General features: G+C 50.9%; 1 long non-coding RNA gene across 2 annotated transcripts in view; it reads right to left on the bottom strand.

Annotated features, from left to right (window-relative positions):
* Positions 1–8,370, bottom strand: part of LOC117015713 (uncharacterized) — a 42,069-nt gene extending 33,699 nt beyond the window's left edge. For both annotated transcript variants that reach the window (XR_004421784.1, XR_004421783.1), the window contains exons 1-3: positions 8,258–8,370; positions 4,942–5,005; positions 3,419–3,514 (exon numbers count right to left, since the gene is read on the bottom strand). This is a non-coding gene — a long non-coding RNA (uncharacterized LOC117015713). The remainder of the gene's footprint in view (positions 1–3,418; positions 3,515–4,941; positions 5,006–8,257) is intronic.
* Between the last annotated feature and the right edge of the window lie 8,797 nt (positions 8,371–17,167).

Raw genomic sequence — 17,167 nt, 5'->3', positions numbered from 1 at the left:
GTCCTCCTCAATTTTGGCTTCTGTAACTGAGAGGAAAGTCTGAGGAGGAGGAGGTAAAGATGGAAAGAAGGAAGAGGAAGAGGAGAAGCAGGAAAACAAAATGTAAGATTATTGGCCATTATGAATCCTGAGTGTGGGCAGAGAGGGTAGAGTAACCTCGCAAACTTTCTCGTAAACTTTCTAATTTATTGTGAGTAACTTGGAAATATTTGGAAATTTGGAAAAGTTGAAAGAATTGTGTCATGAACACCCATAAACACACCACCTAAATTTGGCACTTAGCATTTCACTATACTTGCTTTATTGCCTATCTATCCATCTTTCCAGCCAACAATCCACTTAAAATGGCAACAACCACTTGGCAGATTTTTGAAATCTGAACAGGTGGTCAAGGCTAAGCTCCCTCGGGAAAACCACTGAGGTGACCCAGGTTATGGGGTTTTTATTGGAGCCAAAGATCTCGTGCAGAGTTCACATGTACACACCCAGGCCTGCACATGTGCAGGAGTGCATACACACACGCACACATGTGTACACACACGCACACAAGGCAACAAGGACACAAAGGATGAGGGAAGCCCTGGGATTTAGAAAAGGGCCAGGATCCCCCGAGTTGGTCTGTCAGCCAGTTCCTTCCCATCCTCCAGCCCCACAGGGGACAGCCAGGCCCTCATGGCCCCCTCAGACCACTGAGAGCCCTGGGGCTCAGGGCCAGGCTGGGGGGCGGGGTGTTTCCCTAATTGTCCTGCTTGTCCCTCACCCAGCAGAGGAAACAGCCGCTGGCTTCAGCCTCCAAATGACAGGAAACGCCATGGAGGGCTACTTGGGCAGTAATTACTACTTTGAGAAAGGAGGAAAAAAAGCTGAGGGGGAAACGGTTCCAACTCAAATAATCTGCTCATTGGGGGGATGGGAGGCTGTTTCAAGGAAAAGACATTTTGAAAAGCCTTCAATCAATCTGACAAGCAATTATCTGCTTAGCTGCTTGTACAAATCCCTCCCCCCTACACCCTGAGGACTGGTGCCCCTCTCAGGAAAATAAGAGCCCCAGACTGATGCTCAGCCCCCCAATCTCTGCCCCCCTAAGGGGGCAGAAGAGATTGAGATCCTGCCTGGGAAACCTCAGGCTCTGAGGGAAGCCAGTGGCGAGGAGGGAGTGACTGCCTGATTCTTTCCCTCCATCTTTCACACCCAATGCGTGTACACACACACGCTCTACACAGTATGACTACATGCCCTGCCCCGCATATTGTGGAATAAGCCTGTTTCAAACAATCCCTGTTTACCCAGGGAACCATAAGTATTCTCACATTTCATTAATTCATTCAACAAACATTTTCTTGAAAGAAAATTTACCAGGACATCGAATGGGAGACACCCATGACCTTCTGATTACAGCTGGGGAAGAAAGTCATTGTCGCCTGCTTCATGGCTCCTAACCCAGGTTTGGGGAAGCAGCACGGAAGACTGGCTGTAACTGGGCAGGAGAGCTCAATTCAGACCAAAGTGTGAAAAGCAGACACAGGGCCACCCTCTAGAGCCCCGGGAGGCCAGGCGGAGGGGTCCCTTTCCTCTTCTGCCTGCCCCAGCCCCAGCCCTCATCCTCTAGCAGCCCCCTCTCCCAGGCCCTGGGCCTAACTCTTGCTCAGAGAATCCTGGAATTTATCTATGGTACAAGCCATGGGGGACAGAGAGCAAAGGGCTTTGGCCACTGTCCTCCCAGGGGAGGGGGGGTGTGGTTCTGAGTGGAGGCGAAGAATGAGTCCCTAGCAGCACTGAGTGGGGCCTGGGTGGCTAATTTCCATCCCAGTGGCCCTATACACCTCTCCACCCAGTCTCTCTCTCTCTCTCTCTCTCTCTCTCTCTCTCTCTAACAATATGCTGGGCCTTATACAAAAGCACACGTATGCAGGCTCTCTGTTAACCTCCCCGGCTACATGTGAGGCATGGACACTGTTACTAGTCAGAACATTTACAGGTAAGGACAGAGAGCTTGGACAGGGGAAGTGACTTGCCCAAAGTCACACAGTTACGAAGGGTTGGAATTTAAACCCCAGTCTTGCTAACTCTCATGTCCCCACTGTTCACCACTTTGAGATATCAACAGCCTAAAAGAGATACTCATTGAACACAGAGCGAATGCTCAATAAATGTTCTCACTTCTAGCATTGTCTGCCTTAGAACCCAAAGAAGGTTTGCATCAGCAAAGCTGAGTGCCCTGACAGGGAAGCCAGACAAGACACATGTGGAAAATGGTGCCTCGCATTTTGCACTTGGACCTTGGGTACAGATGGAGAACGAATTCCTATGTCCAACCAGGTGGGCCCCGCACACAGAGCTTAGAACAAAATGAGTAATTCCAGCTCCAACATCGTGGGCCAGAGTCTGCTGTCTAGACACTCAGGCTCTGCCCAGAGCCTGGCCGAGAGGCAGACACTGACCCTGGCAGGTCCTGTGGGACTCTGCAGCCCGGGGAGGTGGAATCCTTCTTCCTTCCAGTGTCTGCTGCCTGGAAAGGGACTGACCCCACCCCATCCAGACACGTGGGCCCTTGCCCCACCCACCACATTTATGACAGCTGCTCCCTACACTCTGGGACACACGGATACATTATCTCCCAAGGCCATCAGCAGGGAGAGGACTGCACGTGTAGACAGAGCAAAATGATCCTACTCACTGAGCACAGGAGGGAGGTGGCTGTTTGCTCTCCCAGGACATTTCATTTTGCCTTCGGTGTTTGGCAAGACATATCTGATGCACTGGCAGACAGGCATGTTGCCTGCTCACGGTGTCCCCACGAGGACACACCCTCGTATTTTATGATCAGAACACCTCAAGTACAAGACCTGCCCCCGGTTAAACCCAACCCTCATTTCCCCACTACAGGGCACGAAAGCAGAAACTTCCCACTTGCCACAGTGCTGGGGCAGACATCCAAGCGTCCGTCCATCCATTTATCCATCCATTGCATCAGCATTTACTGACGTCTACCCGTGCTAGCCCCGTGCTAGGCTCCAGAGATGCAGGGACAAATAAGACTCTGTTCCTTCTCTTCGGTACTCAGGGTCCAGAGGTGGACATAAGGAAGGTGATGCCATGAGAAGGTGCAGCCTAGCACAGGGGAACTTTGGTGACACACAGAACTCTGTCCCTTCCTAGCAATGTGACCTTAGCAAGTTATTATCCTCAGGTAGCCTCAGTCTCCTCCATGGAGGGGGTTAATGAGGTACCTACCTCCTCTTGTTTTCAGGGAAAACACTGTGTCTGGCATATTGTGACAGCTGGTGTCATTCGTTGTTGCCCTCTGTGAAATGGGTACAATAATACCCAGTCTGTCTGTCTTCACAATGTGGTCAATACAAAATGAGATAGTGTGTGGGGAGAGCATTTCGTACATGGGGAAGTGTTTATCACTCACTCGTGCAGCAAATGTTCCTTGAGCATCTGTGATGTGCCCAGGTGGGTGTTGGGATGGGTGAGACTGGCATGAATATCTGGCAGATTCCGGCAGCATCTGGAAAGGAGAATCAACCTGTGAGCAGACAATCAGGGGGTCTGGAGTGATAAGAATAGCAATAAAAGTTCCTACAAAGAAGGGCAAAGGGGGAGGTCATTAGCTAACTGGAGAGGTCAAAGCAGGCTTCCTGGGGGGAGGGGAGCGAACTAGCATTGGCACCGCAAGGATGAACGGGCATCCAGGCTTATAAAGTCTGAGCAAGGAGCTTATTCTCTATTGGAGAATCAGCATGCCTTGGGTAACACAAAAGGGGTGACCCCAACAAGTTCTGCTCACTACCCATCAAGTGTACAAGAGCCCCGGAACAAAACTGAGAAGACTGGAGGCAACCGGACTGAAGATCAGCCTTTGAATCAGGAGGAGGAGAGCCCTTCCAAGGGTAGCCTTGGGAGCGTGAGCAGGGAGACTGAGCTGTGCACACTAAGGGGCCGTGAGGACGCCAGCTTGGCGCCCGGACCTGTGGCCTGCAGTCCTGGATACCCTTCAATCCATAGCCGCATCTTCGGCAAGTCTCGGTGGGTGGAGCGGTGGGTGGAGCGAAGATTGGAACCTGGGTCTGGCTGTTCTCAGCTCTCAGATCCCCAGGGTGCTCTCTGTTCTGGGCTGGGTTGTAAGGCTCTGACTGGGATGGCTAACCAATCACCACGTCGTGGCCCCGCCTCAAATCCTCCTTATTTGCAGCTGTTCATGGACCTCTCCCCACCCCTCTCCCTCTGAAGTTCTCCAAATCACTCCTTTTCTGCTCCCTGTAGAAACCAGACTCCACCTAACCACCCCAAACAGCACCCTTCCTCCCCAGGCCCACAACCATCCTGTCACCTCCCCACATCCCCAAACCACTCACCACTGTCACTAGGACCTAAGGCAAGTCACAGGGGAAACCCTTGGCTGACATCCACCCCAGGAAGCCACATTAGCAACTTCATTAAAAAGGGGCAGGTTTGCGCTTCTATTGTCTGCTATAATCATGCGTTTATTTCAACTTTGGCGTAGCCCCAGTTTTATTACAATTATTGCTGTCTGGCAGGGGAGACAATATGCTTACCTCCCACAAGCACGGAGGAATTGCATTCTTGTATGCGGTAGCAAAAGGCTCACCTCATTCAGTACCACCAAAAACATCAGATAATGTGCAAAAGAGAATATAAATCTATTAATACATATAATACATATATATGTGTATATATACATATACACAAATATATATATTTAAATCCACAAAGAAAAAAAAGCGAGTTAAATAAAAAAGGAAAAACAGTTTATCTCCAAGCCAACAAAAATTATAAACAATAATATCTAATGCTAGTGAGGTTGCCCCGAAATCACTAAACAGGAAAACTTTGCTGGAGGCAAAGTAAATTAGAACAGCTTTTATGGAAAGTAAATTGGAAAATATGTATCACAAACCACAAAAACGTTCCTACCCTGAGACCCACGGATTCCGCTTCTGGGAATTTGTCCTAAGGAAATGAGACAAATAAAGACACTCTGTGGAAAAAGAAAAGTGTTCATTGGAGCATTATTTAAAATAAGGAAAAACTGAAAGTAAAATTCCACAACGCCCAGCATCAGTCTGATGAAATGATAGGTAGCCATTAATAGGGTGATCTGCAAGACTGTGGCAGCAGGGAAAGGTGCCCTTAAACTGTACCCGTAAGTGGGAAGCGGCATTCCCATTCCGGGCTTGTTATCAAGCCCAGTATGTACACACACACTGTGGATTAACATAAAAGTCATGGGCTTGCAATGCTAGCCTGGTAGCCTTATGGGAAGGGTTCTCCCCTTGTTTTCTAAATATTCAGTTGGGTTGTATATTGGTTTTATAGTTTCTTTTAACTGGAGCTTACAAATGGTCACGCTTCACAAAAGAACCACAAGCAGCCCTTAATGAGACGGCATGGCTTTCACAAGACCCTCGGCCTGTCTGGGCCTTATTTCCATCTTCCTTAAGATCATCTGCTCCATAAACATTGTGTGGGAGGTAGACAGACCTGGGAAGGCTTGTTAGTCTTTCAATCAAATGCTGTGAGGAAGAATAGTATTGTCCCCGTTTTACAGATGGAACAACTGAGACTCAGATGGGATGGAGACTTGACCAGAACAATACGGTTGGTAAGAAGAGAAGCCATGGGTTCAAATCCAGGTCCCTCTCACAGACTCTGTTTTATTGTTGTCATGCTTCTCAGTCCATGTTGATTATTTTTCTCAAATGGATATATTTCAAAAGAAGCTGATTCATTAAAAGCAAATGGAAGTTGCGGGTTGAAGGGAACTCAAGGCGGCCCATTCAGTCTGTCCTGGAGGCCTTGGAAGGGACTGGTTGGCTTTGCTTGAAAGATGACTGACGCCATTGGCTGCAAAGCCCATTGGGGTGCAAGCATTCCAAAAGAAGGCACCTACTTTATGAAGATGTACCTCCACAAACCACAGAGACAGGCCCCAAAGGAGAAAAAAGGGCTGCCCCCCCCTCCCCGTTGGTTCCTGGTGATGTCATGCCCCTACCTGGAATGCCTGTAAAAGCTGCCTGCTCTGAGGTGACTTTATGGGGGCCTTGGTGTCTGCACCCTCCCTCCCTCCCCCTCCCTCCCCCCTCCTTTCCCCCTCCCCCCTCCCTCCCCCTCCCTTCCCCTTCCTTTTCCCCTCCCACCCTCCCTCACCCTCCCTCCCCCTTCCTTCCTCCTTCCCCTCCCCCTCCCTCCCCCCCCTCCTTCCCCCTCCTTCCCTCCCTCCCTCCCCCCTCCTTCCCCCTTCCCTCTTCCTCCCTCCCCCCTTCCCCCTCCCTCCCCCCTTCCCCCTCCCTCCCCCCTTCCCCCTCCTTCCCCCTCCCCCCTTGTCCCCCTCCCCCCCTCCCTCCCTGGCAGCCAGGCTGGTGTGACAGCTCCTGTTGGCCAGCAGCACCCCCCCCCACCCCCTGCACACGCCCAGCCTCCCTGCCCTGGGCCTCTGGCGGCCTATAATTACTGCAATGCATGGCTTTATGGGCTCCGGGAGACAGGGGACCAGGCAGTAAGAGGACTCCTTGAAAAGCACAGGGGAATCTTCTTCCCTGAAAGGCTTCTTCCTCCTGCCCCTCTGAGGGGCTTGGAGAGCAGACCCAGGCAGTGACGGGTGTGAGGGTGCCTGGCTTCTACAGACACCCTCCCAGCTCCCAGGCCTTCCAAGCATTCCCATCAACATGTACCCGCGCCCCTGCCAACCATCCTTCAGCTGCTCCCCAGTGTTCTTAGAACAAAATACAAATTGCTTCCTGTGGCCTCCACGTCTGAGTGAGCTGGGGTCTGCCTCAAATCCCCAAACTCCCCTGCCCCACTCCACGGGCACAGGACTACAAACACCTCCCCACTGTGCCCCACACACCACACCCTCGTTTGCCTCTGAGCCTCCACAAACGCTAGTCCCTATGTCTGGAACGCCTATCCTCTCTCTCTCTGCTCACTCCCCTGTAGCTGGCTCCCTTCCACTCATCCCTGAGGTCTCATTTTAGATTTCTCTTCCTCTGAGGATCTTTTCTGGACATCTGTCCTAGCTGGGCGAGGTGCCCCTTTTCTGGGCTCACAGAGTCCCCCAGGTTTGTCCCATGTCTTAAACATCAGGGTCCTCCCAGAACCAGATGCTACAACATCGATCCAGGTGCAGGTAGTTCGTTTGAGAGGCGATGCCAGCATCCGCTGGCAGAGAAGGGGGAAGTGAGACAAGGAAAGGCAAGTAGGCAATAGAGGGTGTGTATCTGGCAAGTGACCACTGTGGGCAACTGGGGGTTAATTCTGCTGGAGCACTGGGCTTTATGCAGAACACACCACCCACCCCACTGTGTTGTCTCAGCCTAGGAAAGGAGCGAGACATTAATCCACCAGTCCCAGCAGTCATTGTTTGGGGGCTCTTCCTGACGGACATCCGTTATCTGGCCTGCCACAAGCACAGGCTCAGCGGGCTCAGGCCACCAGGGAAAGTTTCCAGGAAGTCAGGGGGTGAGACTCGGAGGCTGAGATCCAGGGGATAGAAGCCAGCACCGTGTCCGTCCATCTGGTTCACCGGATCACAGCCCCAACACCCTCATTGCGCTTGCCTCTTTCCCACTCTCTCCACAGCACCGCAGCTTCATGCAGACAGATAGCGCACCTGTTTTGTTTGTTGTGTCTGTATTCCCCGGGCCCACCACAGCACTTGGCACATTTGGCGAATCAAAATTGTGTCCTACGTGGGGTGGGTTCCCAAGCCTGCCGGTGGTTCAGGGGTCCTGTCAACAGTGACCTCAGTGTTCCAGCTGGGAAACACAAAGATCCAGGAGGCAAAGCCACAGGAAGAAACCTGGTACACCTTTCATTATTGAAAGCATTGGCCAGAGACTCCAAGGGTCAATCTTGCCCCAGTCAGAGCCTTAAGATAGGACAGTGAGCAGAGCTAGAGTTCAAGTCTCAGCTCTACCAAGTACTGTATGGCGTTGGGCAAGTTGCTTGCCCTCTCTGTGCTTCAGTTTCCTCAACTATCAAAACTCAGAATGAAAATGGAGCTGGGAGGTGATTCTAGAGACCACTGCGTCTGGCTCATGGCAGATGCATAAGAAATGTGTGCAGAATCTAAATCTGAAAAGCCTGCATGTTCCTCTATGCCCCCAAACATAAGAATTTGATAGGAAAATAAAAGGACTAAAGACACTCCAAGCCTTGCTTCTCCTACCAGCCAGCCAGACCCTGATACAAATAGGGAACCTGAGGCCCAGACATAAGAAGGGATACGCACCAGACGTTGCCTTGAGCGTGGGGTTGGGAGGAGAACCAAGGTATTTATGTGCTCTGTCTGCCCTTCCACTCCTGTGGAATGGGGTTAGGAGTCCTAAGCGACTGGCTGACCACGTCCAGACCCGAGGCCAAACGCTGCTCACATGCACTGATGTTTGCTCAAGGGGTCAGGCCAATGGCCGTCTGATCACATGTTGGGCATTGGAGTGTGAAAGGCTGGACGGAGGCACAGGAGTGGGGGTGGGATGGGGGGTCATTCTATAATCTGCCTTGCGTCACTGCCCTCAGAGATTCTAAGAAATTGGGTGAAAGTGTACCATGTCTTGGGCCTCGGCCACCTGGGGTCAGAGATCGGAACGCCCTGCCCCAGGGCAACCCTGCACCCTCCCAGACCTAAGAGTCCAGGGGCTTTGGCACTTTTGCTTGTCCCTAGCATTGACCCACTCAGAGGTGGAGGATGGTTCTGGATCTGGAAGAGCCTGTGAGGTCGGTTCAGGCCAGATCTGACCTTTTATTTGTGTGTGTGTGTGTGTGTGTGTGTGTCAAAGAGAACCACAGATACAGGTACAAAGAGCAGCTCAGCCACCCTCAGTACCAACCAACCAACATTTACCAGCCTCCTCTGTGCCCACAGGAAGAGAAAGTACATGGGAACCATCCTCTGCCTGAGGAGGAGCTCAGAGTACAGTGAGGGGAAGGGGGTCTGGGCAAAATCCAGGAGCGCCTGCCATGCATGGAATGCCTTGCTGGGGCCTCTAATTCCATCTGCCCGACCCCCTCCTGAAAGGGGGTATTACCCAGGTCACAGCTGAGGAAACCAGGTTCAGGAAGGCTCATGAGCCTGCGGACGGGAAGTCCCATGGGAAGCAGGTACCAGTCTGCCTTTGTTCACCATTTAATTCCCAGTGATCAGCACATGAGAGGCACGTGCCCAGTAAATCTTTGTTGAATGAGTGAGTGAACGAATGAATGAATGAAGTGTCCGAGGCAAGATTAGAGCCCAGGTCTGCCTGCCACAAATGCCAGGAGGTCCCTTGATTTGCAGACATGCTGTACGAGAAGTCGGTGCAAAGGCTGCAGTGTCAAACTCTGCCAGAGGGACAGGAGTGGCACAAAGAGCTAGAACATTGGATTGAGGTTTCGATGTACAGATAAGAGTTTTCTAGGCTGATCATTCATTCCCCAAATATTTCATCAGCACCTATGGTGTGCCTGTCACTCTTCTAGAAACTTGGAATCCATCAACCAAGGTGAAAAGATTTCTGCCCTTACGGGACTGATATTCAAGATGACCAGAGGGAGACGGCATCCCAGGCAGAGGGAATAGCACAGGGAGGGGCAAGGAGGTGTATCTCAGGGGTGCAGAACATGGGGTTTGTTGGGTGGGGTGGGTGTGAAGGAAGAGTTGGGAAGACAAGACTGGAGAAACAGGTCAGGGTCCAGAGGGTTCTGAGCTCCTGAGAGCAGACATGAATGAGGGAAGGGTTTTATCAACTCATTGAGCTAGAGACTTTGACTGCATCCGTGGTTATTGTTTTACACTTAGTTTATGTGTTGTTCTCCTCATTTAAGCCATGGATACCACCATGGAAAATGTGGGGCTCCAGAAGTTTTTAGGGCCATTTCAGAGAAAAGAAGTTGTTTTTGCTCATTATTCATCTTTTCATATTTTATGTTGATTTCAGTATTTCCACATTTAAAGCTAGAATCTTTATGTCAGGTACCCAGACTTCAGCATGGGTGGTTAAGTTGCTTATAAAATATGTGACATGTTTTAATTTCTTTAAATCAATCAATCAATCATTCGTGATGTCTTTGGCAGGGATAAGATAGAAAACAGGCTTTTATTTTATTAGGAAGCCGAGGTTGTCAACATTTCAAATGGGAGGTTGCCTGACCCATGTTTCTGCAGACGGTTGGGGGAAAGTTAAAACAGAAGACTCCAGGACTGCATTGGGATGTGGCTCCATGGAGGAGTCAGGCAGGGGGTCTCGTGTCCAAAGGGGACCCACAGGGGCCTGGGGGTGTGGGTGGAACAAAGGTTGGAGCAGCTTCTTCCACAGGGCGCAAAAAGTGACGAAATGACAGCTGACTCCCTGGGTCCAGGTGGCGCTGCCTGAACAGAACAGGAAGAGAATTCCAAAGATGTAGTGGCAAGTAAGGAAGTGGAAGTGAAGGAAGGAAAAGGGGCTGAGGCGGGATCCATGAGGGTCTCCATAAGCCAGGAATGGAGAGTGGGGTGACGGGGAAACAGACAGGGGCCGTGCAGGAGCCAGGATCCACAGAGGCTGAGAAGCAGGCAGGAGCCAAATGGGTAAGGTGCACAGCTCCATGCCTGATCCTCAGCAGGTGCTCAGCAAATATCCATCAAGGGAATAGCCTTGAATACCAGGTTGATTGCCTTTATTTTTGATAGCTTTGATAGCTTTTTAATAGCTTTGATAGGTTGGATGCTATTTATAGGCTCAGACGTAATTTTGCTAAAAGCCTTTCATTCATTCATTATCTCATTTTACAGATGAGGAAACTGAGGCTCAGAGCGGCTATGTAGCTTCGCTAGGGTCAAAGCTGGTAAATGAGAAGGAAGTGTAAAGACGGGGCTGCATCATCATTTTCATGGGACCCAGGAAATGTGCTTTAATGGACCACTTCCCCCCTAAAAAAAAAAAAAATTTAAATTATCATTTTTGACTGTTGGAATAAAGAAAAATATAATCCAGGCTGGATTATTGTCATGCGGGATGTCAGCACGCGCTCTCCACGTAAGAACGCAGGATATGTTTAGGCCAAAAAGGAACACCCACGGAGCCATAGATAGGGGAGTCACGCCACCATATTCTCGCTGGCAGCTGGGTTGGAGACAGGAAGCCGGAGCCACACGATCCACAACCTGCCATCCGCTTCTCTGTCAAACAACCAACCAACGAACCCCCTAGCTCAGCCATGGCAGTTACAATAGTGGCTAATGGCTAACCGGTGACAGCTGATGGCCAACTAGTCACAGCTGATGGCCGTCTACTACCCGAGCCAGCACCTTTCCACGTGAGGCCGAGAGACTGGAAACTGCTCTCTGGGACTCTGTCCCCACAATTATATTCACTTTTCTTTCTTCTGATTTTAAAGAAATTAAAACACTTCTATGGGCCCCTAAAATATCCTGGGCTGTAGACAGGTGCCCACCGGGCCTGCTGGAGAGGTGGGCCTGGGTGAAGATGTCTCAGGGGTTTGAGCTCTGTACCTAAGGAAGCTATCAGTCCCCTTTCAAACTAACCAGAGCCACTCTTTGAGGTACAGCCCTTGGAGCCCCGCTATGGCACATGCCAGACCCCTCCAGGAGGTCATCTGCACCCCCATGATGACACTCCTATTTGAGACATTGTCACCTCTTCAGCTGGACAATCAGAGGGAGGAAAGCCTCAGTTACCAGGAGACTCAGACTAGGACAATTTTGTGCGCACAGATAAACAGCAGGAAAATCCAGCCTGCCCCAAGCCCCAGCCCTGCCCTTCCCCCAGTCCTGCAGGTGGAGAGATGCTCTGGCTGCCCTCTGCCCTCTGCCCTTCGCCCTTGGCTTCCTGGAGCTATCTACCTGGGAGGAGCTGGGGCCCCATAGGTGACCTTTGGCATCTCTGATCCCTGTCTTCTATCCGTCCCCTCACCCCCATCCCTCAGGAGCTCATGGGCAAGGACAGTGGGCACTGGGGAGGGGAAGGGGGCTGTCCCCAGCCCAGTCTCCCAGAGCCTGGCCAGCCCACACTCACCCTGGGCACTGGGAGTCCCCACCTCAGCCTCCCACAGGCTCAGTGCCCCTCTTCTGGAAATCAAAACCACTCTTCCTGTGGCTTCCTGACAACCCCCATAGCAGCCTCAGTTGGTTGTTAGCTTTCTGAAAGAAAACTTAAATAATTCTCTACTTGATTCTGTGCTAAACACTACACTTATTCAATGCCCATAACAACTCCACAAAGTAGGTACTATCCGTGCCCCGTGATGGTAAGGGACTTGCTCAGGGTCACACGGCAGCGAGCGGCCAGGTTAGGAGTCAAACCTGCCTGGCTGGCTCCAGCTCAGATGCCACCTCCTCTGAGATGTCTTCCAGGAATACCTGGTCCCTGCTCCGTCCCAAATTAAATTCTTCACTGCCTCCCTGTTCCCCATTCCCTAGCCTGATTCTCAAGGCTGTCCTAACCTGGCCTTTGCTAACCTTGGGTAATACCCTCCCACTGCTCCCCCACATGGCATTCAGAACCACAGCTGATTCTTCACACTCCCCCATTATCATTCTTCCGTGCCTCTGGGCACCCCATTTCCTCAGTTTGGAATACCCTTCCTGAAGGAGGAAGTGGGTTGAGCATGAGGTTTTGACAGACTGACCTAGGTCTGAATCCCACTGCTGCTCCAGGGTCTAACTGTGTGACCTTGGGCACATGATCCCGTCTCTCGGAACACTGATTTCCTCAACCCTAAGATTGAAGCTGCAGGTCTACCTCATACTGTTTTCATGGGAATTCACTGAAAAAGGATATGTGGAGTGACAGGCACAGAGTGGGAATTCGGGGATATTCCCTCTCTGCTGGCCCCACCATCTCTACCGCCTGCCCCCATCTGTTCATTTCACGAACCTCAGCTCAAATGTCACCTCCTCTGAGATGCCTTCCAGGAGTACCTCAGACAAGCAGGTAGAATGCTGCCCCCTGGGCTGTGAGCTCTGGGAGTGTCTAGAGGAGATCCTCTAGACATGGCTCTGGCTGTGTTGTGATGCTTTTGGAAAAAGGGAGGGAAGTGGAATGAAATGGGTCAGAAGAGGCAGTTGGGGCTGATGACTAGAAGTGGACAATGGAGATGAATAATGGAAAATAACTTGAGCTTTCGTTGTTTCGGTAATTAGACCCAAAGTGGCTGGAAGTAGGAAAAAGGGGGCCTGCCTTCAGCCAGATTATCCAGTAACCTGGCTGTGTAGATGGCCCCATCGTTTCTCAGGGTCCCCGTTGACTGGACCCCGTGCCCCACCTAGGTCCTCCTCATAAGGCACCTCAGACTCAGTTAGGGCCCCAACACCCTCACTGGACTGCGGGGGGAGCCTCAGGAAGAAGTGAAGCCACACCCCCACCTGGTGGGCTCCCCAAATTTGGGAGGAGAACCTCAAAGTGGTTTTCCCTCCTCATTCCCTATGCTGAGCCAGGGAATCAGATGTGGTCCTTCTCCTGGAACTTGGAGTGGGGGCTGAGGGGTGGAAAGTGGGGAAACCTGCAGGCTAAGCTAGGGGGGAACAAAGGCAGAACCCCAACCCTCTTCCTCCGCTCCCCAGTGCAGCTCCTTCCCAACACCATTCCTTTCCCGGTGCCTCCTCACACCCTCCTCCCTCCATCCCTCCCTCAGACCCCTCTTCTCCATCCCCAGCCCCAATCCCACCTCTCCCCACTGCTCCCTAACCCCCCTCCCCCCATTCCCACCCCCTGGGTCTCCATCCCTTTTCAGAGAGCCCTGATAATAACAGCCTCCAAACCAGCCCAACAGGTTCCAGTGGACCCAGCCCTGCCCAGAGGCAGGTAAGGAGGCGGAGCAGTGAACCCCCAGCTGCTGGCTGCCTGAAAACACCAATTATCTCTGCAGTCTGCTGGCCTGCCCAGCCAGCCCAGCAGGCCCTGGGGGGCAAGGAGGTGGGGAGCAGGGGATGGTGCCCTGGTGATTCCAGACCCTGCAGTCCAGGAACACACCAACCAAGGATGCCTCCTCTTCTGAGAGCTGATTGGTCTGATGGATTCTGCCAAACCAGACACACTGATTCAACTTTAATTCTGCAATGAACCAATCATCTGGTGGAAAGGAGTGAAGTTTCATAACAGGAGATGAGAAATTCAGGGGGGGGAAATTAGCAACTTTTTTCCTTCTGAATACCTTGTGTGAAGCTTTGATGTGAACCATCCCTGAAAATCCATTCTGGAACCAGGGTTTCCGGACTCAGCTTTCTCCACCTGGTCCTCTCACGCCCCTTGAGCAATGTGATTGGAGCTGAGGAAGGGAGGCTGGTGGGAGCAGTGAGAAGCGTGTGTGTGTGTGTGTGTGTGTGTGTGTGTGTGTGTGTGTGTGTAATTTTGATTGTGACTGTAAAGGGATAAGTGTGTGAGCAAATAAACGTGAACCAGGTGGGTTCAAATCCCAGCTCCACCTCTTCTTAGCTGTGTGCCCCCAGGACAAGTTATATAACCTCTCTGTGTCTTGGTTTCCCCACCTGTGAAATGGGTGAACTTGCCTCCTGGGGTTGTCGAGAGGACTGAAAGAATTTATAAACGTAAAACACTTAGCGGACTGCACATGGTGGCGTGATTTAAGTGTTCCCTATCATCACTATCCTGAATATCATTATTAATAGTTTTACTAGCATTATCATTACTATTTTGTTACTTAGAGCCATGCCAGGACCTGTAGCACTAAATCTGTTCCCCAGTAGCATTGATTGTGTGTGTGTGTGTGTGCGTGTGTCTGTCTGTCTCCAAGGAAGGGCCCTGTGGATTGTGGATAAATAAATGGATCTTCCTGGATGAATGGCATTTCTATATTACAATTTTAATTACAGTTTTATAGATTGGACTTGCAACATGGGTCTCACGGGGCTAAAATCAAGGTGTCGGCAGGGGGCTCTAAGAAAGAAATCTGTTTCCTTGCCTTTTCTGCCTCATAGAGGCTGCTGCATTCCTTGGTTCCTGCCCTCTTCACCCATCTTCCAAGCCAGCGGTGCTGCATCCGTCTCACCCTGCTTCCTGATTCACGTCCCCCTCTGCCCGCAGCCCAGACAGGAAAGGTCCTCCACCTTAAGAACCGTTGTAAAGACGTTTGCCCCACCAGCGTAATCCAGGATAATATCCTCATCTTGAGGTCATTAACTCTAATCAGATCTGCAAAGTCATTTTTGCCAGAGTAAAATAACACAGTCACAGGTTCCAGGGATTAGGACGTGGACATCTTAGGGAGGCCATTCTTCTACCTCCCACAGATGGAAAAAGGCCCTCCTTGGCTCTAAATGTGTTACGATTGAGTCATATCAGTAAGCATCTATCTTCTGTGTCTCTCCTGGAGCTCTGGGTACTGGAAGAGGCTGGAGGTAGCCCGACTGGCAATGGACAAGCTACTGTCTCCATGATCAAGAGCATCCAGTTACGGGTCCCAGGTCCCACCAGTGGCCAGGTATAGGTACTTTCTCTCAGATCTCAAAGGACAGCGAGGTGTGGATCAGGCTCTGCCCCTGACTCACTGTGTGTCTGGGTGGGAAACGCTCCCCCGTCCAAGCCTCCAAGTTTGCTCATCTGCAAAGACAGGACCACACACAATGACACGTAAAGTTCCCATGACAGCGTTGGGCATACAGTAAGGGCTTAATCAGTGTTTCAACACACACACACACACACACACACACTCCACATCCTTGGGACATGGAGGTCAGGTTCCATTGACAACAGCTCTTGGGCTGTGTGGCAGGGTCTGCGTGTGTGTGTGTGTGTGTGTGTGTGTGTGTGTAGGGAAGTAAGAATGTCTGTGAATGTGTGAGTGTGGAAATGAGTGTGTAAGACAGCACTTCCTTTCCAGCATAGAGAACCGAGCCCCAGGCTCTTTCACACAGGCCCAGAGCTTCCCCCCAGCTTCCTCTGAAGACCAAAGCCAGTGCCCACAGACCCCACGGTTCTGGGAGCCTGACCACAGAGAACTGCCCCAAGCAGGCATTTCTTTCAAGTCTCCTGTCTTACACATTCTCTTCCAAAGGCTGTCCCACTGCTGCTTTATTATAAAGGACAATGTTTCAAGCTGCAAACCTTTGAAACGCTGTACAGCTGTTAAGGTCTGACTTTGTACGGACAAGATATCCAAAACATAGTGAAGCAGAAGGAGTAAGTGACTTTCACAACACCAGGCATAGGTTGGACCCATTTTCATTCAAAAAACAAGTGTCCATCTTGCCAAGTTTCAGAAATGTAAATGCCTTCAAGCCACAAAGTGGAAAGTGGATGGACGTGAGACTCTAGAGAGAAGCCAGACCTGTGTCACTGCACTGTGTAACCTCCATGGAAAAACATTCAAATTCCCGTTTCCAAAGTGGGCAGTCAGTCTCTGGCCTCTGTAGTCAGTCAGAGGATGTGTTGCAGGTTGGGCGGGGGGGTAGTAATATAAATTTGTGATGGTTTCGTAGTAGAAGAGAAGGGCTTCCCGGCCTCTGGCTTGTTGTTGTTGTTGTTGTTTCTTTTTCTGTTACGTTGGGCATTTTGTTAATTTTTTTTTAAAACAAGTTTGTACAGGTATCCCAAAAAGCCTTAGTACAGTTTTAAGCTTAAAAACTAGTATGTCTTTCATCATAAAAAATAAAGACAAAGAAGTAAATATATAATCAAATATTGGTGTAAAATTTGTACCCTGGGGAAATCAGCAACGTTCGTCTCAGATTTGAACACCCCTAGGTACAACAGTAAAACTGGCCAGGGCTGGTCAGGAAATCAGGCTGCCTCCAGCCCCAGGGGTCCACAGACCTGCCTGGATAGTTCCTGCTGGGCCTCAGGGAAGGTCAGCAGCGTCTAGATACGAGACAGTGGATGCTGACCCGAGTACTGCACACTCAAGAGCACACACACTCACGCAGAGTTCTGCAAACAAATCCCCCTCAGAATGAGTATTTTTTGTTCTCAGTAGGCACCAGTGGAGGAGATGACAGATCTGGCTTCCATGGCTGGCTCTGCCCCTTGCCAGCTGAGTCGCCTTGAACACGCCAGTTTTACTCTCTGACCTATGATTTCTCAATCTGCCAAATGAGGATCGAAGATGATGTATGCAAAGTGCCTAAGACACGGCCTGATGCGTGGTAGGTGTTCAATAAATAGGGTTTCTAAAGAAGAGAGACCCATGGCCTCGCCCCAATCCCTGGGCT

Source organism: Rhinolophus ferrumequinum, chromosome 23 (assembly GCF_004115265.2).
Source record: "Rhinolophus ferrumequinum isolate MPI-CBG mRhiFer1 chromosome 23, mRhiFer1_v1.p, whole genome shotgun sequence".
Lineage (NCBI taxonomy): Eukaryota > Metazoa > Chordata > Mammalia > Chiroptera > Rhinolophidae > Rhinolophus > Rhinolophus ferrumequinum.
The sequence above is the reverse complement of the archived record's forward strand: the minus strand, read 5'-3'. Positions and strand labels throughout refer to the sequence as shown.